General features: G+C 41.2%; 1 protein-coding gene across 6 annotated transcripts in view; it reads right to left on the bottom strand.

The window, feature by feature from the left end:
• Positions 1-24,445, bottom strand: part of SOX5 (SRY-box transcription factor 5) — a 600,060-nt gene that overhangs the window by 544,591 nt on the left and 31,024 nt on the right. Inside the window, exon 1 of one of the 6 annotated variants that reach the window (XM_063395250.1) lies at positions 12,894-12,912. The exons of the other annotated variants lie outside the window; for them this stretch is intronic. The gene's annotated coding sequence lies outside the window, so the exon portion shown is untranslated. Of the gene's footprint in view, positions 1-12,893; positions 12,913-24,445 lie in introns of those variants that run through there. 6 annotated transcript variants of the gene reach the window in all.

Below are 24,445 nucleotides of genomic sequence, written 5' to 3'. Positions count from 1 at the left end.
AGGAGGTCTGCACAGACTCTGACAGGGCAGGAAAATGCTGTAGGATAGGAAGGAAAGAAAGATGGAAAAGGCACACCCATCTCTGCCCCTGCACCTAACCCTGGCAGCAGAAGAGGGGCCAGACAGCCCAGTACTGCCAGCTTTGGGATGCACAGAAAAAGCACTCAGGTCCTTGAAAAGGAGTGCTGAAAAGTCCTGGTCAGTACAGGCAGGGCAAGTGCTGGGACACAATCCAGTGTTCCAGCTAACTTCATGAGCCTGCACTGCAGCCCGGAGTTACACTGAAGATTTTGGGTGTTTTTTACCTTTTTCTGCCTCTATGTTGGTTAGTTCTCCTAGATAAATTATAGTTATTGCCTTTCAAACCTAAATTTAAAGATGCTTTTTAAGTGTGTTATAACATTGCAGAGTGAGGCAATGAAGTAAAAACATTAAGAACTATTTATGCAAAAAAGTTCCCTCACCTTTCTCCCCACTAATAAAATTCACACTCCCCCTCCCAAAAAACCCCACTGTGGTGAGTTTTAGGACGCTAGCAAAGAACAACACCATTCAAAAATGCCTCCCTGTACTTTAAGAGTGTGACATCCCCACTCTCACCTTAATAACAAGCCCTCTGTTACAGCAACCTGCAGCATCCTTCCTCGGCAGCACAGATCCCTGTGTGAAACAGCACGCCCTGACTCTCCTCCACAGTGTTTCAGAGATAAGAGCAAAGTCCTTATTTTGAGGACACCACATGGACTGCGTGTTTTCAGCATATTCAAAACATCATTGAAAGTTCCAAAATCACAGTAAATTGCTCTGCTTAGGCACAGCAGGCTTTTATGCCATTGTGCTAATGGTACAGCAGGAGACCGAGCTTTTGCAGGACCTGGTCAAAGATGTAACAGCAGCTCTCACTGGAATAAGGGCCTGTGAAAAACCTCTGCACTTCCCATTGCATCTGATGGATGAACTGCTATTTGCTTTTTCCTAATGCCTCACACCCCAATTTGTACATTTAAAACAACAAACAGAGCCCCATTCGAGGATTTGATTTGACGTAACTAAGATTTTTTTCCCCTCAGATGAAACAGAGAGAAGACTGTCACACGTTAGCCACATGAAATGAACATGTTGCTGTAAGAAATTTAGAGACAACAATGAGAATCTGACAGCACAGATTACACCTCAAACATTGTTAGTCCCTCCTCTAGCTGAGACCACACAGATCTGCAGGGTGCAGCTGACCTAAAATTCCCATGAGACACCACAACACCATTCACATACAAAGATTTTTCTGTTTCCAGCTGAAACTGTGAAGTAAAAATTATCCTACATTACAGTTCTCAGAACTCAGCTTTCCAAAGCCAGTTTTAAACCAAACACTTCCAGCCAGCTTCAATGATAACTACATCAGAGAAGAATTTCATCACAAGAGCAGTCTCCCTGGCCTTCAAATATTTTGTTAATGTAACTCTGAACATCAGACATACTCCCTATCAAAAACAAGCATCAGGATATACTGTAGGGGAATTTCATTACTACTGAAACAGTACAATGCATTGTACTGCTGGCTGGGAATCTCAGACTAAATGACTTCAGCTTTCAGATCAGCAGCCAGAACTGACTACAGCTGGGCTAATTTGATTTAGACGAGGCCATGTTGTTGCTTTTCAAAGATTAAAACCCCACAGAGTCAGAAAAGACCAATGGTGGTGCTGCCTGAGAAAGGGCAGGCAGAAAGATGCAGCAGCTTTCCAAGCACAAACCGAGGTTGCCAAAATATTCCTTCAAGAAACTCGGGGGGGAATAAGACATTCAGAGGGAAGTAAGAAAGGAAATGAGGTGGATTTTAGCATGAACCTACCACTAGCATCAGGTCAGAAATCATATTGGAGAGCCATGAGTGACATATCCCTGCAGCTGGGTTTATCATCCCACTGTGGCCAAAGTCATACTGTCAAATACAGACCATGTCCATGTACCAGCAGGTTGTGCCCCAAATGTTAAAGGCAGTAATTACTACAGTGCCATTATTGTAAAAATCTGTCACAATCTTTTGTACCAAAGGATTATCTTCACTAGGAAAAAAAATAATTTGGTTAAAACTACAACCACAGCTCCTCAATGATCCTCGTGGGTCCCTTCCACCTCAGGGTATTCTGAGGTTCTTTATTTTCAAAGCATCTGTTTTGAATCTAGAACCTACTAACTTCTCAATTTGAGTTCAGTTCCTCCTGCCTAAGTCACATGATAAAAAAGAAAATTACTTACCCAAATGGGCAATTTTAGCAAACAGAACTGAAATCCATCAAATAAATACAGAATAAGCACATAATAAACAACCTTTCACATTCTCTCCTCTGTGTGTGTCTGTGTCCACTCTTCTCTCTTCCAGGAGATATTTTGAGGGACAATTATACTTTAAAATCAGATGTGAAACTCTATTTAACCTCTAGTATCATCTACACCTGTAAGAAGGCTTGCAGCAGCAGTTTTATGCAGCACAACAAAAGATAAATAATTTGCCTCTTAAGTCTGACTGCCCTTTTAACTATCATACTTCTTCGAAGTAAAACATAAAAATAATCCATCAAAACAAGCAAATTCCTAAAAATTAAATCCTGAAAAAAAAAGTGTGGCAAATCTGGGCATTAAAAAAATTTGAAATAAAAACTTTATTGGAAGAATTTAGAATTGAAGTCCCAAGTAAACTCTGACTCAAGTAAAGTAGTACACTTTACTGTAATTCTGTATTATGGCTTTGTGATAAAATCAAATGCATAATTTACCTTACCAAGAAGTATGTTAATAGCTGGGAATATAACATAAGTAGGATAAGACTAAAACAAACTGCAGGCAATAAACAATAATGTATACTGTAATGCAGGACTTTTTTTGTGGATAAAAGCTTTTCAAAGAATTCTTCCCATAGCAGGAGAAACACTCCACGGTTACTTTAAAAAAAGAAGACATAACATATGTTTGGAACTTTGCAGAAATTCTGTATCCTGGAATTTGAAAGTCCTATAGAGTATCACTGAATTTTTCATATTTAATGTTTTCCATTGGAAAAAAACCTTTGGGTTTAGTGTTCATTCAAACCTCAAAAGCAGTAAATCATGTTTTCATTCCAATACCTAAATAAATAAGAGGATTTTATTGAATGCAGAACAGTAAATGTGATTTTATGAAGTTACATCCACTACAGTGTCATCTCTGTCAGGTTTTACATCAACACTGGAAAGACTGTGCCTATTTCTGTAATGGCCATTTTCATACTGTGCTTGAATAAATCCATCTGGGTGACACACCAATCATGGTACAGTTTCAGAAAGTGGAATAAAACCAAGTTAGCGCAGTTATTTCTGTCATGAGGAAACCCTATTTTCATCTCAATTTCTGTCATGAGAAAACCCTATTTTCATCTCAGCACTGTGGCTGGATCCTTACTGAGCCCTGCCCATCAGTAATATGTAAATTGCTGGTGTGGAGATGTGAAGGAAGTGAAGGAAGGCCATCTCCCACCTCTGCAGCTCACATATCCTGTGTTCTGAACTCAGTAAGAGTAGAAAATACCTATGGCACCAATCCAAGCCATGCACTGGCACTAGTTAGGGCTTTACAGAAGAGTTTAACACTGAAAAGATTTTTCAAAAGTCATCACTGCTGGACTCTAAGTCCCACAAAGTTCTATCACACATTCATCCTGCCAAAGGGGACCTCTGTTCTTATTATCTCCTTAATACACACACTGCAGCACTGCATTGCCACTTGTGTTAGGGGAAGTTTACATTATCCTGCTGGAGGTATTTGCTGTCATAAACATGTTTTCCTCAGTTACACCATTCAGGCTGTATTTCCCACATAACATGAGTTTTTGGCATAGGACAAAAGGAAAGCAGCAGTGAGCTTCAAGTGCACATACCAAACTCTCTCATGACAACAGTGGCAGGATCAGCAACAGAAGCAGCAGGTTTCATTTGCAAACCAAGACAGTCAGATAAGCAAGTCATGGGAAAAGGAATTTAATTGTAAATCGTTTACTGGCTTTATATTTCAGCTCAAAACTATTGCTTAGTGAGCAGTTTGGGGTTTTTTTGTGGAAGGACTATTCCAAAAGTGAGTCTTTGAAGATGAAGATGCTGTCTTATACCAGGGAGCACTGTCCTAGCAAAACCTCACAAAATTTTTCATACACTACATAAGGAAAAGGGAAAACACAGGCCACTCCTGACAGCTGGATTCAGAAAGTGTATAGCTGAATCAAACCCAAACTTCATATCTTAAAATCAGTTTAATTACTAGCAATTCATCTTTACCTCTAGCGTTCATAATCTCTAGTACAACCAGATTCCCCTCCAGTAGGGGAATAGTTCCTCTCTATTTGAGATTGCTGTAAAATGCAGCACTGCAGCCACTTTTGCTCAGTGCCCTTTCCACTTTACAGTTCTTTCCAGCAGTCTGAATTACTCAAACACGTACCCTAATTGGCCTCCTGCTTTTCTGGAGATACAGCTCCCAGTAAGTCCAATCCAGTATGGAATTTTTGTTCTCATCTCTCAGCCAAGTGAAAAAATTAAACAATCTGAAAACAGAATTTCTCCTGTAAGCAATTCTTTTCTAAAGAAAAACAGGCAGGGAAAAAAAAAAGTAAACAAATAGTCAAGGAAATGCTTTTTGTCAGGAATACATCTTTGGAGTCCCTTCTAGGTGGCTGGGCATGCATCACAGGTGGCTTCAGCAGATACTTTGGAAGCAAAACTATTTATTGTGAAGTATAACAGATTTAATTTTGGGTTGTTTTTTTCTTCTTTAATCTTTTCTTAAATGAAAAATGCTTATCCCTCTTACTCATATCATTTGGATTAGAATGCCTAAACATTTTGGCATTTCAGATATTTTTCATATGGTTTAAAACAACTTAAACACGAACATGTGAGAAGATTCATAGCCTTAGACCACACCTTCATGCAACAAAATTAGCTTCAATAGAGTTGCAAAATCTCTGCCTCTCACAGAATAACATCAGAAATAGAGCAAATACCAAAATAATACATCTCTGTCACTCTGTGTACATACATACACACAAATATTTATATGCACTTATATATATATACACTGTATACGCACAGGTTTCTTGCACATTCTTCCATGAGATGTTCACAAACTTCAGAAGCTGATTTACATTTTTACAATTTATTACAATTGGCTTAATCACAGTGATCCAGAGCTCACCTGAACAGCACTTAAATAAGCAAACTGGAAAGTCATTCTTAAAGCACTTCAGCACCACCTCAAATGTCTCAGGAAAGGTCCTTCTACAGATCTCAAACTCTCTCAAAAGAATCTGAGCATGCAATGCAGGAGGACTTTGCAGCATGTAAAGTTGAGTATTAGTGAGAATATTAATTTTTTTCCCATACTTTCAGTGTAATAAAAAGTGGAAAAAAAATTAATGACTGTGGCACAAGCATTGTCTCTTTAATGCAATTCTGGTTACACAGAAACATTTCTCACTCGAAACAGTGAGATTTTACATACTCCTCTTTCTCCTCATCTCATCTTAAGGTTCTTAGGTCTGAAAGATTTAAGATTTCGCCAGATGAAAATACAGATTGAAATTACATATTCATGTTCCAGGCTGCACAAATTTCACAGTAGCTCATCCCTGGAAATGCAGCCACTTCAGGAGAGGAATCCAGGAGCCGACCAACAGCACACAACGCTATTGCCGCACAGTTCACAGCAAGAAATTAACACATTAGATGTAATTTTTAAAAATTACTGATTGACTGAAGAGACTTTAGGTCCTCATCTCTAAAAAACACACGATCCTTTAAAAGCAAGGATTCTGAGGAAAACAAAACTTGGCCTACTTTACCACGCATGGCTCTATGCCAATGACTCTATGTGACCTCTGTTTACCCTCCAAGAGCATTTCCATGAACCTAAAAGCCCTGATCCATGTTCTGCCCTCCACTGTGAACACACAGCTCCAATGGCAGCCACGTCTGTACAGCTGAGGGCAGAATTCAACCACGTTCCCAGCATCTGAGAGATGAGGTCAGCTCCCATGGAAAGGCAATCCACCCAAGAGAGTGTTCCTCCCCACAAAGACTCCCCAGCAACAAGTACCACGTTCACATTTCAGTAATTTTAGTGATGCTTCTGCAAAAGAGAGAGAAAATCCAAAGGGTGCTTTGCTTAGATGGGCCACACTCAGAACGGATCTTATCCAGTGCCATGCCTTATACATGAATACATCTATATGTATGTACAGGGGTATTTTTCTGAGTGGGAGAGGCTGTATTACATACACAGCCAAAATCTCAGCTCTGGAATTCCTGACAACAGCTCCCTCAGACCCTGTTCACTTCCATGCACCAGTCATCAGGCAACATTAGAAGGTGTGCTTTGCAAAAAGGGCACCCATTTCCTTTTCCCATTCAAAATATGGACCAAGAGCTACAGATCTTCTGACTTCTCTTTCTCTCTGTATTTATTTATTTGGATGGTAACCTCTTATCACTCATGTAAGGACCAACGACAACTGCAGGCAAAATCAGGTACAGAAAAGAGGTGATGTAGCACCCTCGTGTGAGGGTGTTTTAGCCCACAGGAGACAGATATTTACTGAAAGGTCTCTAGGGTACATCTTGGGCAGGACAGGAGCGTGGCCAGAGCTACACCCAAGGTGGACTAAGAATGGTCACAAAAAAATGGATGATCTGTCACAAGGCCTCACAGTTTGATAAGTTCTGGTCCATTTGCACATTGGGGTTTAATTGTCCAATTGCAGCTGCAGGCTGTGAGGTCCCATCCTTCTTGTTCCTCCCTCCAGCCACCCCTGTCTGTGCTTTTGGGCCTGAAAGTTGTCCTTGGTGTGCAGCAGGAAAAGGATTTGTTTTGTGTCCCTGCTCTGTGAAGAGCTGACTAACACTTAATATGAGGCTCAGAACTGCACCCCTGGGCAGCACAGAATGTGAAAAACATGAAAGCTAAAAATTAAGGCCTCACTGGCAAGTCTAGAATCACCACATCACATCTCTTCAAACACAAACCATAGATCACCATAGCACCTAAGATGTGCAGTTACTGAATGGAACTGGTGCTTCACTCGTATCTCTGGAACGAGTAAGATTTATACTGGTTATGGATCTGGGTTTTTTTAATTTTCAATCATTAGAAAATAAAGTGGAGTTGTCAGCATGATGATAACTAATGCTGATATATCCTGCCTCTTAGAACTAAGTGGTGGCCTGTTGTCTGGATATTAACATGACAACACAGAAATAACACCCTTTTGGGAGCATACTGCAAGGTTTGAATGCATTTTAAATGTTTTCCACTCACACAAGCAATCAGCATATTTATTTCCATCCACAGCTTTCTTTGAAGGGCCCCATGTTTAATGGACAACCATTGGAAGGCCTGTTCCTGATCTCCAGCATCAGCAATGCATTTCTCTGAGGTGTAATCCCCACTAAAAACTTCTGGTAGCTCAACAGCCAAGTTTAGGAAACTGCAAAACCTGAGTTTCTAGTGCTCAACACCCATATTTGTACCTGGCCCATTCCAGTGCCTTCCCCTCTAGTTCTTGTTTGAGAAGAGGCAGTTTCTCTTCTGTTCCTTAATGACATCTATTTCTGGATTTCAGACAGCAGTCCCCTCCTGCTCTGCCCCTCCAGTTATTTCTCAAAACAAGGACAGATGTTTCCAGTAAGGGTGAAGCAGGAGGGACGAGTGAGCCCAGAGTTTCAGGCCAGACTCTGCACAGCTATTCTGGGACTGCTGCAGCCACGCAGCAGAAGAGCATCAAACATTCAGGGGAATCCCCTTCTGTCACTTTTATTATCATCACAAAAAAAAAAAAAAAAATAGTGATGATGTGTCTGCTTAGACACGGTCCTGGGCAGAGGGTGTTCTTTATTTTAAGTAAGGGCAGGAAATGAGTAATAGATTTCCTCTCTAAACTGGGCCTAGGGACTGGTTGGTTGAGTGAGCTTTAGCCTCTCAATATTTCAACTTGGTGCTTAATGGGGAAAATAGTTACAGTCCTAACTACTTGTATCATTTTTGGACATTTCAAGTTCAAACATATTAACTACCTGTGAGCCTCATCCTGTTATTCTGTAAGGAATATTCTGATCTCACCAGCTGGGAAACTGAGCTGAAGCATGGTCTACAGAAACACATGGAGAGTTTGGGAAGTCACTGTCCCCTCACACAGCACTAACACATTTTCCATATCATTCCCCACTATTATTGAAAGGAGTTCTCTTCCCCTAGTGGCAGAAGTGATGGGATTGCTCTTTTATATATGGATAGATAGCGAGATATAGATCATGATTTTTTATATATATAAATTTTGTTCAGAAGAGGCCCAGATGCCCTTGAAACAAAGTCCCCACACACAGCCACCTGTGCCTTGTTTACACTTGGCCTCCTCCTGCCACCACCCCCCTGATGAAGCTACACAACTGCTAATAAAGTTTGAGAGGGGGAAGATGTTTTCGCATGCAAAACCGCTGGTAGCTCACAGCACCAGCTCATGTTTAAGGCTCCTTTTTACCTGGATGAGAGCAGCCCCATTTCTGTGTGTGTTTAAACTTCCTGCAGTACTGACAGTGATGGCTTTTTGCCTCACAGCACTGAAGAGCCACCCCAGACAACTTCTCCGTGTAGAAAATCAAAAGGAAAGAATAAAAGCTTAAGAAGCCATCAATGAAAAGAGACTGCACAAGTTAATAATTAACATGCTAAAGAGAATCAGGTGAACAGAGAATGAATTTGCAAAGAAATACGGGAAAAAATGAAGTTGTTTCCATTTCAGCAGAATTTGAAATGTTTCCTGAACTAGGATATTAATTGTTTGGGCAATGACTGCTTAAACCCCAAATGTAGTAAGATTTTACAGCAGAGCAATGGTTAATTTTGACAGTATGGATTCTTCACTGTGTCTCTAGTTAAACTGAGGCACACTCCCTGTGATGACACTCTCCTACACTGACTGAAAGGTCACTTGGAGGGCTGTGCAGTTCCTGCCACACACTTCTGTCTTTCTGGAGTCCTCACTGCTTACCCTGTTAGTGCTGACTGGTTTGACACCAGCCTTGCACTCCAGACAATGACACTTCAGTCATTACTAAGTATTTACTACTCTCATGTTACTTATTTACAGTTTTGCCATTTTTTTAAAAAAAGAAAAACCAAGTTTTCTCCTGAAGTTATGACACAAACCACCAGAATTTGGGAAACATATTAGGCTGATCAATATTTTGATTGACTGCCTCTCAGAAGAGCAGTCTCACCTTCAAGGTGGCAGCCCCATTTCCTACCCTCATTCTGTTTCATCCTTCTCTGCTTGCACAGCCAAACTGGGTCTGTGGGGACTGGCTTTGGCCCATTTTCCTCAGAAGGTCACTGCATGTTGGAGAAAAAAGCTTCAGTTTCTCCTGAGCATTTGCACTGGATATTCTTTCCTGTCACTGACACCCCTTTCCACAAACAGAAAATTTTAACACATTTGCAGTATTTCTCCTAAACAAATATCACCAGCTTTCAGAACCTCACCATGACCAAGCAGATTTTGTTTCTGAATTTTTGTCTATGAATCGGGTTGATAAATATTTCTATCATACTTGCACCCAAGGTTTCTTAATTTCTTACTCCTGAAGGAAAATACTTTTTAATATGCAAACTTAAACTCCACTTAAAACTCCCACAAACTTCTCCTAAACCAAAATTAATACTCTTTTTACTTCACTTATCATAATTATCATCTAACACTGATGTCTAAAAATAACTCAGTAATGACCTATAAGAAAAGCAGGAATTTCGGGCTTTGAAGTAAAATACCAGAGATGGAAGGTTGAACTTAAAATATTCAAATGCATAATAATACGTGCAGTATAAAAAAATCCAATTCCTAAGAACAAGAACTCATGACATGGAGACCACAAACAGGCTTGGAACCATTTATGTGCTTTGTGCTGTCCAGGCAAGGACAGAACCACAGGACAACCTGTGAAATACCTGATACAACGCCGAATTTTACTAAGTGACAAAATTCCCCCTGACATCACCAACATGGGATGAGGACTGTGACACAAAATGTCATTAAAAAACAACACACCAGCATATTAACACTGGTGTTAAATAGGTATACTGACCTAATGTGCTCAGTAAGAGCACCCTAATGGTGTTCCCTGCACTGAGAACTTCAGTGTGGCTTCCCTCTAGCTTAGGTGCAGTTGGACAATGGAAATACTCATCAAAACCCACGTCCCTTCTCTGTACACACCATGGTGAGGGGAGAGAGAACAGTTGTGATTGAGATTAAGAATCATTTTGATTTTCCCTTGTAGTTTTTCCTGTAAAAAGAAAAAAGTTGTATAGCCTTGTGTCTGCTTCAGAGAGCTCATCTGAAAATCCACATCCAAAACACCTTTAAAAAGAAAGTTAGAAATCACCAGTGAAGCAGAAACCCTCAGTCTCACCACCACCATTTCCCTGTTTGTACTGCTGACCCAGGTCTGTTTTTGGGGTGGTTTTTTTGGTGGTTTTTTTTTTCTCTCCTTCCCCCTTCTCACACCATCAGTGCTTCAGTGAGGCTGCTACTCGAACATATCCTCAAAGCTCCCAGTTTTGTTCTATAAAAGGATGAATAATCAAGAGAGAGGGATCAGCAAAACCTGCCTGAGGGGTTCTGGGAGGGCCAGTAAGAGAAGTGCATCATTTTAACTGATTAATTTTGAGTAATTTTTTTTTTTTAAGTGAGATTGAGGAATCGATAGAAGGAATTTTTCAGTTTTCAGTAATCTTTTCTCCTAAATGCAAACCAGGCTCCCTAAGCTGGGAACCAGGCACACACAGTTACCATGTCTGAAGAAAAATCTCTCAAAAAAAACCTTTTAAGGGTGAATTCTCTCATGGGACTAAGGACTAGCATGAAAAAGACCACCCAACCTTTTCTGATTTCTTACCACAAGTCTAGCAACACTGAGTCTTTTTCTCAAGTCCTTGAAACCACTTGATTGCATAGGAATATCAGTTTATTAAAAGAAAAAAAAATACCTGCCAGTGATGGGGAAGTGTTTGCAGGATTATGCCCCCAACATTCACATGAAATTTAAGGAATATGGGTGTTATGCTGTCCTTTTAGAACTACATGACCTGAAAGTTTAGCTATTACTAAGTTTCTGTTCTTTTCAAAAGTGCTTTCTTAAGTTCCTTTAACTTTTACACTGTTGTATTTTCCTTTTTTCTCTGGGTAGCTACAAAATCATAAGGAGCCAGGAACATCAGTAATTCCTAAAAATAGCCATCCTATCCTCCCTTCCAAATTTAGAACAATATGGCATTTCTCATGAAAATAGAGATATAAAGCATTCACTAAAGGTAGAGTGTCATATTTTTGGCTATTTAGTCAGCTGTTTTTCCCTCTCAACTCCCCTTTCCATTTTCTTAGCCCTAATCCTTATTTCCTTGCTGCTATTTTTACTCTGGGGAGTAACTATCACCATTACTCACATTGTCCATCTCTTTTCCAGTTTTCCCCTCATTTTCAGTTCATTCTCCTTTGCTTCCTTCCACTTTCAAGCTCCTTCTCTCCAGCTCAGCTTTTCCCTACTAAAAGTGCCTTGGAGCAGCACACTGCTCCAGCTTTATTTAAGTCCCCCTTCAATGATCATAAAAGGGCATTAATATATAGCTGGAGAAAAAAAAACCACAAGACTGTTACAGCTGATTTGAAAGAAATCAGATGATGAATTTATGTATAAAAATAAGGTCAGACTCAGTTGTCAGTCTGATGAAAAATAAGAAACAAACATTTCTGGAGATGTAGAAGGGCTATTTAAACTTAAAGTATTTAAATTTTTCATTTCCAGAGGCTTTGCTTAAATATTCTTTATAAGCACACTGTTGGTGAGGTTCCGAAGTATTTACGATCCTAAACTCAAAAGACAGATTTCATTTTCGGTTCTGTAAAATAATTTCTGTTCAGCTGAAACAAAAGATCATCCCCACATCAAAGAATAAAAGATACCTTCTCCAAAATGTTTTTTATTTGATGTGAAATAACTAATCCTCTAACCAATCAGCAAATTGAAAAATCTACTTTTGTGTCAAGAGTTCTGGATCCCTTTGGGACAAAGAGCACTATATCAGCCCTAGAAATAATTAACCAACATTTACAGAATGTCAAATTAGCCTCTGCATTATGCACTAGATCTTCCTACCCTCCAAACACTATTAATGATAAGGAAAGTGTATCTGTGACTCCAATGGATGACAAATCACTTTTCTTTTTCTAAATATTTTCTTATTGTTGTGCCATCCCTTGATCTACTCTCTTTCCACCACCACCACCCTCTCCCTTCTTCCAGGCATTTATTGCTCATGTGACAGTGACATCCATCACTGGAAAAAGCTTTACCCAGATCTCTGGAAGCATCTCAATGTCCACCTTTTTCCTCCACTCTTTTAGGGAAGACAGCACTGCATGGAGGAGGGCTGGGGCTTCCCTGCTCCTTGTTTTCCTCCTTTCCTCCCCCAGTTTACCCACACCAGGACACCGACTTCCCTTTCTTCCACCACGTTATGGGGCTGAGAGCAGCAGCTGGCCAAGCCATCATCTGGGCATGCCCAGCAGAAATGCTGCTGTTTCCACCCTCACACAACCAGGGATGCACTTTCAGGTCCTCCAAAGAGTTCTTGGCAGCAAGCTACATAACAAAACCACGGAGAAGAGTGACAGCCCTCCATTTCCCCAAACAGAAGTCAACATGCCAACACCTCCTGCCTTCACTGATGTAAATTGAAATAATTTCACCTTTAATTTTCAGTCTCATTTCTGTCTTCACATGCTAAAAAAGCTCTGTCAAACAAAACAATATACTCACCAGCACCGCCTCTGAACTGTTTGTGCCTTTGACTCCCTTCCCTGTGCCCTTGCAGCAGACGTGGCTGGTGATGCCTGTTAACTATCCCCTCCTTCCCTCACAGATACCCTCCGTCCAGACCATTCCGAGTAGATGAGCACAAAACGCTGTCCCTGAACAGAAGGAAATTTACTGTATAGCCAGTAATTATCAGTGAACATTACCAATCCCACAGAGGACGAGGAAACCTCTGTTACAAAATCAAAGTAAGAAAGTGCAGCCCTTTGTGGAAAAGGGAGAGGGAAGAGTAACATTTCTAATTGGAAATTAAAGCAAGAAGCACGATACTAGCAAAGTACATTTATTGTGTTAACATACCATTTGTCTTCTGGGCAAGTTACTAAAGGTCATTTGTTCTTCATAGCAAGTGTTGAAAATAGTTTATGTTGTGGGTCTAACTTAAAGGAACAATGTCAAAACCCTCAGGCCCAAAATGACCTTTTTATGCCAACACAGAGATCTAAATCTCTTACTGAGGATAGCGGTGATGTTTGCATTTCACTCTCCCCCCTCTCCCTTCCCCGTCCAACCTCCCCCCTCTTTCACATGAGATACCTCAGCACAGAAGACAGCACAGACTGCAGAGTTAACGTGCCCACTCCACACCTCGTGCTGCTCATCCCTTGCCCTGCCCATCCTGCCAGACACCCCAGGCACGCTGCTGGCTGATGTGCCTGGGTCCTGCCTGCCCTCCAACAAGGGAGGGAAAGGGATGGGACCAGCCCTGCCCTGATGGAAGAAAAGGACTACACGCTGCCATGTGCTCCAGAAGGTAGAATATGGTGACACAAGCAGTTCTTCTTGCAAAGCCCTATGACAACGCTGTCTTCCTGCCTAAAGAGAGCCTCTAGCTGCTTGTCTCAGAAGGGTCTGGCTGTAAAAGAGGGGGGGATCAGGGTTGCTGATGGTGAAATAATAAGATACACGTGTGTAGGACATACACACATATACAGAGGGATTTGAATACAAAGGCCCTGAATGGTTGCAGACTGGCAAAAACACCTGGAGCCTCATGTGATTCATTTGAAAAAAATCCCATTTTCACTACTGCACAGATGCTCTCCCTCACGTGTCAGTGTAAGATCAACGTGGTGGCCTTGTCCTCCTGCTCGGTGTAGTCACATTATCCTCAGCTCTAACCTGAGCATATTGTGAGCACCTGCAGATGTGGGGCACAATGAGACACTAAGCAGCACTTTAGAAGAAGAAACTGCCATAAAATGCATCCTGGAACTGTAAACACCTTTCCACTCCCAAGGAGAAGTGCACTGGGTAGGCTGCACCCCTGCTTCCTTGCCTGACACTCTCTTGCGCAGGCAAAGAGAGATTTTCCATCTCCACAGCCGTCATTCCCACGCTTCTGAGCCACACCTGGGACTTGTGACGTATGACACATCTCACATACATGAGACACATGCGAGCACAGGCAACATGTCATGTTCTGCCACCCCACGCAGATCCCACAGGGCTCCATGTAGGAGACGCGTCTTTTCCAGGCTGCATCCCGCAAGGTGAACACCTCCCGTGAACCAGCGCTGAGCAGGCTTAGCATAACCTTTCAGAAGGCACTCAGCACTTTGCAGGATTTAAATGCAAAAGCCTCAAAAAGGCAAAGCTCATTTTCCTGAATTCCCAGCTCTGGCTGCCATTTGTGACAGACTTCACACATTTATGTGCTGCCCTGTCACATTTGGGTGGCAAAAAAATGGCAAAGTATAGATGCCGTGACAAGTAGATGAGACATGTTTTTCCTCTTTAGTGTTCTTAGGCTCAGATTTCCCTTCAACACATAGAGGAAGAGAAAAAAACCCTTGGGGCAGACAGAAACAGTTTAAGAGTTTAGTTACTCAGTTATTGTGAAAGGGATTTTTAAAAAATTAAAAATTCAAACGTTATGAAATATAGAGCAGTGTTGGACTTCCTGAAATTCTAAGTGGAGACTTTTGTACATGTAGACAAATGTAATAAATAAAAATATGCACAGGCATATACTCTAATTTTTCTAGAGAAATCTTATGAGTGAATTCCTGTATCAGATGCATGAACTAAATTTACAAGTTTCCTCCTTTTTTTCAGTTGGTTCGAAAGACATGTAGAAAAAAATACAGGAACAATTCAGACAAGACTATCACTCCTTTTTATGATTCCCACCAAATCCACTATTCACTTTCATTACTTTAAGAATCCAAGATCAAACCACTTACCTAGCTACCTAATAGGTTCCCTTTGAAGTATATTTAATACAATACCATATTTATTTGAGGTATACATAATACCAGACATACACTTAAATATATATTGTATAAGTATTGGCACACATCAATATTCAAAGTTATCCCTTGGATAGCATCCCCTTGACTCAGACACATCTGAGGATTTCCTTTAATGGGCAAATTATAAACTGGAGTAAATTCTCTCCTCCACAGCCACAGTGAACACCAATTATCCAATAGTAACTCTGACCTTAATCAAGCTTCAATAGGGAAAATGTATTTCACCCTAATCTCCCATGTCTGCTGTAAAGCAAAATGTCCAAGTCAAATCCAAGGACTGAAAATAGGTTATTTTTAATTGTGAGATATTAAATATTCCAGCTGAAATCCTGGCTCCTTTGAATACCACAGCAAATATCCCATTCACTTCAATACTGCCAAGATTTCTACCATGGAGAACGGCCTGGAATTCAGTTTGTGAAGGTGAAGCAATAAAGAGTTTGAACCAAGTCTCACTGAAGCCCATGGACAGACTCCTATTCATAGCAGTGGAGTGGATCAGACTCTGTCTTGGCACAGTTAGGAGCTGTACCCTCAGAGATAGTGAAAGAATTGTTGTAAATGCCAGACAGAATTAGGAAGTACAAGAACACCCAGTACTTTATACAGCATTTTACAACAAGTTCAAAGCTCTAAACTGGACATAAAGTTAAACAAATTGCAATTAGATTAAGAATCAGTTATTTCAACGTATTAAAAACCCAAGGTATGTTTTTTCCTGTAATACTTGAAGCGGGCAGTGCAGAATAACAATTTACTTAAATGTAAAAGAGAGAGAGACAAAGACAGAAAACCAAATAATCTCAGAGAGGGGTGGGGAATAAAACCATAAATTAAAGGAGTAACTTCCAGCCCTCAGTGATGGCTCTACAATTTCAACTATGTTTTTGGCTCCTATGTCCATTGTTGTGAATCATGCCGTATTTAAAGGAGAAAAATGCTCCTGTCTGGATTAAGAAAAAAAAAGATTCCTAATTGACACTGCCTTGAAGAATGTTCACAACACAGAACTGAGTTTCCAACCTTGGTCTATTTACTTAATCTAAAAGACAGAAACAGCAGTCAAGACTGTTTCCCAAGGAGTGCTTTGCTTGCAAGGGCTTCCCTGTGGCAAAGCAGCCTCTGCTGCTGTTCTATTTTGTGTTCCATGATGTTGGTGGGACTGCACTGAAACCTGCCCAAGCAAGTGGCCATATACTTGGAATTAATTTCATCCTCTTTATCCTACTCTCCATAACAAATTTATTGCTTTGGAACAATGCATTGTGGACAGCCACGGCTACAGGATGCAGTTGACACATGACAGCAAGGAAAACAAAGGAAAAAAGACATGTGGAAAGAGGATGGATGGAAGAAAGGCAGAGGGGCAAAACACTGAACACCAAGCCTATCATTTGTATCTTAAGAGGAAATAACATGATCCCTGTGACAATCCAACAGGCATGTGAAAAGAATGTTTCTTCTGGAAGCCGCTGTGAACAGCAAGTAAACTCCAGCTGGGATCAGTGGGCCATGAAAGACCACAGAGGGGCCATAAACTGGAAGCAGCCTGCAGGATGGGAAAAGCAGAGATCCCACTCACTGTGTCTGCATGGAGCAGCAGGTGATGCACACAGAGCACTCTGCACACAGCAGGGAGAGGTGATCTCCTCTGGCCTGGAGGCAGAGCACAGATGTGGTGCAAGAGAATTTTGCAGGGCTATGGGACAGGTGAGCATTAGTCTGCCACTGCTCACACCAGCCTGGGAACTATTCATAGGATCACAGAGCACCTCATGCTCAAAGAGACCCATAAGGATTGCTGAGTCCAGCTCCCTGCAGGGCTACCTTACACTGAACCACGGACTGAAAGCATCATACACACAGCCCCTGCACTCTGACACACTTGGCACCATGGCCCCCTCTTTGGGGAGCCCGTTCCACAGGCTGACCACCCTTCTAAGTGAAGAGTCTTTCCCCAATGTCCAACCTGAACTTCCCCCAGCACATTGCAACAGAAGCAGAGGCTGTGAATACAATCACAAAATCATGGAAACACAGGAATCCCTGGCTTGGAAGGCATCCTGAAGACCATCTCATTCCAACCCTTCCTCAACAGGCAGAGACATCTTCCACTAGCCCAGGCTGCTCAGGGCTCCATCCAGCCTGGCCTAGGGCACTTCCAGGGATGGGGCATCCACAGCTTCTCTGGGCAGCTGTGCCAGGGCCTGACCACCCTCACAGGGAAGAATTTCCTCCTAATATCCAATCCAAACCTACTCTGTCAGTTGGAATCCATTCCCCCTTGTCCTGTCACTCCAGGTGTTTGTGAATAGTCTCTCTCCATCTTTCCTATAAGCTCCTTTCAGGCACTGGAAGGCTGCAAATAATCCAGAGGTTTATTTTACTCTTTCACCCTTTTTCTGGCAGCCTGGTCTCCAGTTCCATAATCAGGAATCATCCATTGCTCTATTAGACTAAAAGGAGATGTTCTTCCTGTTAAGCTCAGTGTCTAAAGTCCAGTTTCACACAAGCCCAGTTTCCCATGAAAGAGATGCAGCACACACTGGTACCCCAGAGTGGAGGAGATCTCAGCAGCCAAGAATCCCATCTGAATAATCCACTGAAGGATAAAAACTGAAAAATGTACAGCTCCATAAAAGGAATGTACCACGCTAACAAAGTCAACCAGAAAGGGCATAGGGGAAATTGAGACAGCTAAGAAGGAATCTGAAATGTACATGTTTGGAGAGGTTAAAAAAGGAAAGAAAAAGGATAAGCCAATCTTCAATTAGAAATAAATATTGAAAACATTTCCTTTCCCCAGTGGTAAAACAATTTTCAAGAAACATGTTTGTCTAACAATTTCAAGTTAAAAAAAAAGGCAAGAGGAAAAAGGTAAACTTAATTCAAAATGTAAGCAAGACTCTCAGTTACAGTTATTTGAAATTCCAACCTCTGGACCTCAAAGAGGGTCCAAATGCATTTTATATCCCTTTTTCAGAACACTGATACCCAGTGAAGGCAAGGAAGGGTACTCTCTCATCTGCTAAGTGCACTTGGCAAAAACAAATGAAGACACATAAAAGAAAACAGAAAACTCCTCCCTGTGCATAATGGACCAGGAAATGGTAAAGGAATAAACTGTTTATTTGGGGACCTGCATCTTCTGAGCAGCTGTTGGTACTCACTGCTTATATTTGGGACTAACCTCTACCATGGCAGTGGTGGATTGCACATGGGGCTCATCTCTGCACTCCTGGGCTGGGGATTTCCAGGCATTCTGCAAAGCTCATCCACCTCTGAGGTAAATGAGAGCTTGAGCATTTCATTCCCCAACAGCAGGGAGAAAGCACGAGTGCTTTTAAATCACCAGCTCCTACTAGAAAACAAGGCCAGAAACAGCCTCTGATAACTGCTCTAAAAAACTTCAGGAAAAAAAACTCTGGATAAAGCCACCCAGGGGACTGGTCCAGGGTTCTGACAATTTGTTTGCTGAAATGCCTGATCTATCTTTAACAGCTCTGGGAGGACATTTCTGCAGACCTTCCAGACTTCCAGCACTATCTACAGTGGGATCTTATTATCAGACATGGCTGGGAGAAATGAAGATGACCAAAAAAAAAAAAAATGAATGCAATAGAAAGGAAATAAATTTGAGCTACACAGGCTCTCCCCACATGTAGCCACTAATTATTATTTAGATTTGAAATAGGCCAAATTACTGGCTACATTGACATATGGACTGAGCAGCTGCTGAGCAGCCAATGGTAATCCTGGAAAAAAGATTTACCTGAAGGATGCTGGTTTTAAATTGTACTGGCCAACTCTGCTGCTTTTAGATATAGGGAAAGGAAAAGGTAAGAGGAGGACAGTGCTTTACATCAGCAATCCATCATACAAAATTGTATTCTTAGGTCAAAACCAAAAGGAAATGAGGATGGATTTCAGCACTGATACCCAGTATGAATCTATTTTTTTTTAATTGTTCCTATTTTCAAAACATATTTTTGCCATAACTGATGAGGGCTCAAAGTCTTTTACTTAATTAGGCGTAAGAAAGCAAATTCTAGGGTGATTTATCAAGAACAGTCACAAGCCAGTTCAGCTTTGCTGGCATGGAGGTCAGTGGGGATTTCAACACTGGCTGCAGACTCAGGGAAGTCAAGGAGTTTGGAATGGTACATGGAATACTTTTAAGAGCACCCACCCTCCTCCACCAGCAGCCCTGCAGGGCTGACAGCAAACTCTGGTGCTACTCTCTCTGTATTTCTGTAGCACGGCCCAGCTCTGAGTAAATAATACTAAACAATAATTCTTGGTTAAGAATTCATTATACAGAAGGTTCCAAATGAAAAAGGAAAGAAAAATAAGTGTCTCAAACCTAGCCATTTACAGTTGTGCAGTGTTAAAATCACACCTAGTAAAGCTGCATGCATTAAGGCAAATAATAATAATAATCTGAATTAAACTAAATAAAACTTGTCAGAATGGAAAGAAAACAAATCCAAAGCCTTGACATCAACATAAAACCAGAACTCTGCCCATTCCCTTCATAATGGCTTTTCTATTGCACTTTGTTCTGACCTTTTATTACTTTCCCAACATTGAAGAATATTGCTTTTCAAAACTCTTCATGTCTTTGCTACCCCTGCCATTATTTCCACTCCTATTGTTGAGAGCTGTTAGTCACTTTTGTTCCAAGGTGCACAGCAGCACTGTACCTTAAAAAAGAAGCAAGAATATATGTACTTTTTGAGGGGAAAAAAATTCAAGTGCTTTCCACTCTTTTTTCTAAAGACCAAAGCCAAATTCTGTTACAAAATTAAATAATGAAGTAACTAAATGAATAAATAATAGTTTAATAAATATACTGGGAGACTGAAAAGCATGAAATCAATTTCCTGCTGGTAAGGAGGGAAAAAGACACTTTTATATGACTTGACTGGACTTAAATAGACATTGTCCTGATCCTGTGATTGTTCCATGCTCAGAACATCTATTGAATTCAGTGTGAGCTCCAAAACCAGATCAATTAGAGGATCAGAGTTGTTTGGGAAAGGCCTGCCCATCACTTTGAGAAAACAAACCAGACAGACATTGAAAAAGAATGTAAGCCCATAACTAGTCTACAAGATTAAACAAACGGGGCTGTGCAAATCCCACAGCCCATAAAGCAGCACACACCACCCTAATGAAGCCACTTAAAACCAGGCCCTGCTTACAGATGAGAAGGGCTTTGTCACTTCACTTCTGGGTATGAACTGGAATGAGTAAGACCAGGCTCTGGGAGGAAAAGTTGAAGTGTTGACGCAACGTTAGAGACACTAACTTAATTTGCCCTGTATGTTTAAATCCTCCTTGAGGAGCACACAGCCCAGCAGCTTTTTGCACCACCAGAAGGCCTGAGAGGACAATCCTGTCCTTAAGCAGCAGCAAAACTCTGGCTGCAGTCCAGAGCAACTGAGACTAGCACACAAACAAAGTCTGCTTCCAGGCCTGCAGATCCTGGGGGACAAACCCCTGTGCTGCCCTGGAGCCCCGCAAAACCAGAGACATAACTGCAAAATCTGGACCCTCAATCCCTAGCAAATACTATAAGAGATCATTTAAAATGGAGAACAAAGGTAAATTTTTAAAAAAATATTTAGTTTGGGTGGGTTTTTGTTTTTGTCTTGCTGTTCACGAATGTCAACTAACTGCACAATCACTAATTCCTGATCAGTATTTCTCTGCTGGACAGTCAGTTTTGTGAATCAATTTTACACAGCAGGAGACTCTTAAAAAGTCTCACCTTGGTTTTATTAAGGTCTCAGAGGGACAGTACTCATCCCTGAGCACAACAGCAGGCAGCCTGATGTAGAATATCCAGACTTTAGCCCATTTTAATGGACTCTGACTCAAGCAGTCAAGTTCTCAGTTTGCTTTATAATGACAGCTGGTTGTGCAAACATAAGTCTAATAATAAAAGATAACAATGGCATTTAGTATACTGGGTTCTTTTTTTTTTTTTTAATGGCAGCACACGTCATCAAGTAGTTCAAAGCTGTTTCAACTTCAAGTAGGAAATTCTCACCATGAAGAGTTATCAGCAGTTCAGCTACACTCAATTCTCACAACCATATAAAGCAGATTTCAGAAGAACTTCAAGGGGTTGTACAAAAAGTCATACCCAGTCAGAAAAAAAGCCCATGCATTCCCTTCTCTGGCAATAATTGGGAACACACACCCAGGGGAACACCAGGGAAGAGAGCCAGAGTGATTCTTCCTTGGGTTTGTACCCCTTGCAACCTATAACTAACAGACTTCCTAGGTACTCTAAGGCAGAGCCTCAAGGCTTTGTGTACATCTTTGTATTTAACACCCCGATGGACTTCGCATCCATCCACTTGCCTGTTTGCTCTCTAACACAGTTAATTCTTCAGACCATCCATAACCTCTTGTGACAGTTTCACAGTGTATAAAAAATACCACTCTGTTCTTGGCCTCAAAGTGGATGCAACTCCAATAGTACATTCCAGACAGGGTAAAACCCACAATGAGGTTCTCCCAAAGTCTTTTCTCATGTATTAAAGCAAAGCAGGCATTCACAGCTCCTGCTGGGCAGCTCCAGACACCACCACTAGCTGTGGACTTGGTATGTTCCCAGTGGAACACCAAGCTGCAACAGGGGCAGAGGTGCAGCACTCTTGGACTCAGTTCATCATGCAGGATGGTTTCTTCCCTGAGAAGGGAATTCTACAAGCAGAACCCATGTTTTTCATTCGTCTGACTGCTGAATTCTCTCCTTCAGCTACTTTAAACATTGCAGTTGGAGGGAAAAAAAAAAAACCAAACAAAAACTCCAAACCAAGACAGGTATTTAAAAAAGATGCTGCAGTTCTGCAATTGCTTCCATAGACTCACAGAAAAACAGGTTCTGAGCAAACTCAGCTGATGCTTATGTGACAGGGTGTGTGATTAAAAAACTCACTAAACGTGAGTTTGCAGGCAGATCAGTGCCTTGCTCTGGCTCCTCACACAACTGCCAAGCCCTGGGAAGATGTGTGACTGCTCTGTGCTGTGACATCCCATCCTGGAACCTCCTTAAAGTGATTACTCAGGTCCAGTCTGCACCTTTCACTTGCAGGCCATCGATTCTAAAACAGATTGGTGCTTAGCAAAATATGTTATAACTTTCGTTGCTTTGTAGAAATCTTAAAACTTCCCAGTAAAATCTCAGCCCCTTAAGCAAGCTCAGGCTTATTCAGAATCCCTTGCTTTTCCCAGCTGCTATTCAGTGGCGCTCTGAAGGAGCCCACAATCATTCCCCATTTGTTAAAAGGCTGAAAAAAGGACTCCTGTACCATGATTGTACCTTGCTGAAATAAAAGAATTGGCAGGAATTCCCATCGAACCCTGTGTGGACTGAGCCCCGCGTTTTAAAAGCAGCGTTTGCCAGTGGTGCTAATTCTGATTATTCTATCTTAAAATGGACAACTTGGAAAGAAACTCTTTCCTCTCATTCCCATACTTGGCAGCGTGGGTAAGTTTACATGACATCCTGAAAAAAAAAAAAAAAAAGCAGTTCACAGAGGGCATGAACGCAAAATTGCAGAGATCATTTGCTCGTATTTACTCCTCTTCTTAACACCAGACACACAGTTAAATCTCATACAACGCGTTTAAAATTAAAACACTTTTTCAGGAGCTATTAAAAAAAAGGCCCAGAAACTCTGTAACATGTAATTAAATTGAGAAAGCTCAAAGAGCTTGGCAGGGCTCAGAGAGATTAATGAATGTGCGGATGAAAATAATCCATATCTGCCTTCAAAACAGAGGCAGTCAGACCACCCATTTCAGCTGTGGACACCACAGAGACACTGCAGATGAGCCCAGTGCTGCTCCCACCAGCCACAGAGCACTGGGAGCACTGGGAGAACAGGTACAGGAAGCCCTTGGTGCTTGAACCCTTGCATCCCTTACAGGGCTGTTAGAGCAGGGTAATAGAGAAATGAAATGTTTGGGATTCACCACTGTATTTCCACCAAAATACTGATTCCCAGAAGAGGTACAGTCTTAGGAAATGTTCACAGATCTCTTACAGACACAACACAGGAGAGGCAGCAACAGATCACCTGAGCCAGCTTTGTAACTCTTAAAAAGCAGTGACATTCACTGAAAAGTAAAATCCAGTGACTTATTATTTAAATATGCATTTCCAGTCCAAAACAGAAGAGCAAATTACCATCAAAAAAACACATTTGGGGTTTAGTTTCTGAGTTTGTACCCACCTTGATGAGTGGATTACAAACACAACCAAACTGAGCCTAAGGTTAATCAAAATGCAGTAGAACTGCAATACAGACAACCATCACTGGCTTTTCTCTCACTTCTTTCCTTCAGCACCAAAGATAGGATTAAGTGCAGATGAGAAAAGAGGAAAAAACAATACTCTTGTATTTATTTATTTAAAGTCTTAATTTCCAGCATAGCAACTTCCAGAGTATATATGTACTCCTGAGGATGATTTGTATCACCACCATCAAGAGGGAGGATAAAAAAAAAATAAGGGGGAAGAAACAAAAAGAAGCAGAATATCAGATGTAAAAATCTGACATACAATTGGGTCATCTTTATTGATAATCAAATACTCTAGCATTTGAAATTATTAATATTTACCACTCACATTTCTGGAGCGGGGGGAAGGCACATAAAAACAGTAAAAATAATTCCTCATAGTGTCAGCTCAGGTCAATAGTTGCATACTAGCAGGCTAGACTGCAGCTGAAAGATCACAATGAGGAAAACTTAAAGTCTATGAGGCACAAGAAGGGGACAACACAAGAAAGATGTGGACTGGTGAGGTGAGGAGTTCGATAAAACAAAATCAGTGTGATAGAAATTCATACACAATGTCAGCAGTGGTCCAGGGAAGTTTTTCCAGTCCTGACCAAAGTAGCACTCAAATTTCTTAGAAAATCTCATCCTTCATTCCCTTTTTTTGGAGAGAAAATCTAAATTATCTGTCCTCACCTGTAAGTAAATAAGGTAGGATATTTAGAAAACACACCTGATCTCAGCCTGTTTTTACAGCTACAAGAACTTTTCCTTTAATTTGCCTCACAAATTGGCACCTTGGTCTGAGAGCCCATACTGAGCTCACCTGAACACAGCGGTATCCCCTGTGAAAGAAGAGGTGGATTTGGAAGAGCAGAAGCACAAAAAAACTGGTTAAAAAGCTGATCACCCCTCTTGTGCACAGGCTCCTCCACTGCCTGC

This window comes from Prinia subflava, chromosome 4, assembly GCF_021018805.1.
Source record: "Prinia subflava isolate CZ2003 ecotype Zambia chromosome 4, Cam_Psub_1.2, whole genome shotgun sequence".
Classification (NCBI taxonomy): Eukaryota; Metazoa; Chordata; class Aves; order Passeriformes; family Cisticolidae; genus Prinia; species Prinia subflava.
Note: the sequence above shows the minus strand (reverse complement) of the source record. Positions and strands in the feature narration are given on the sequence as shown.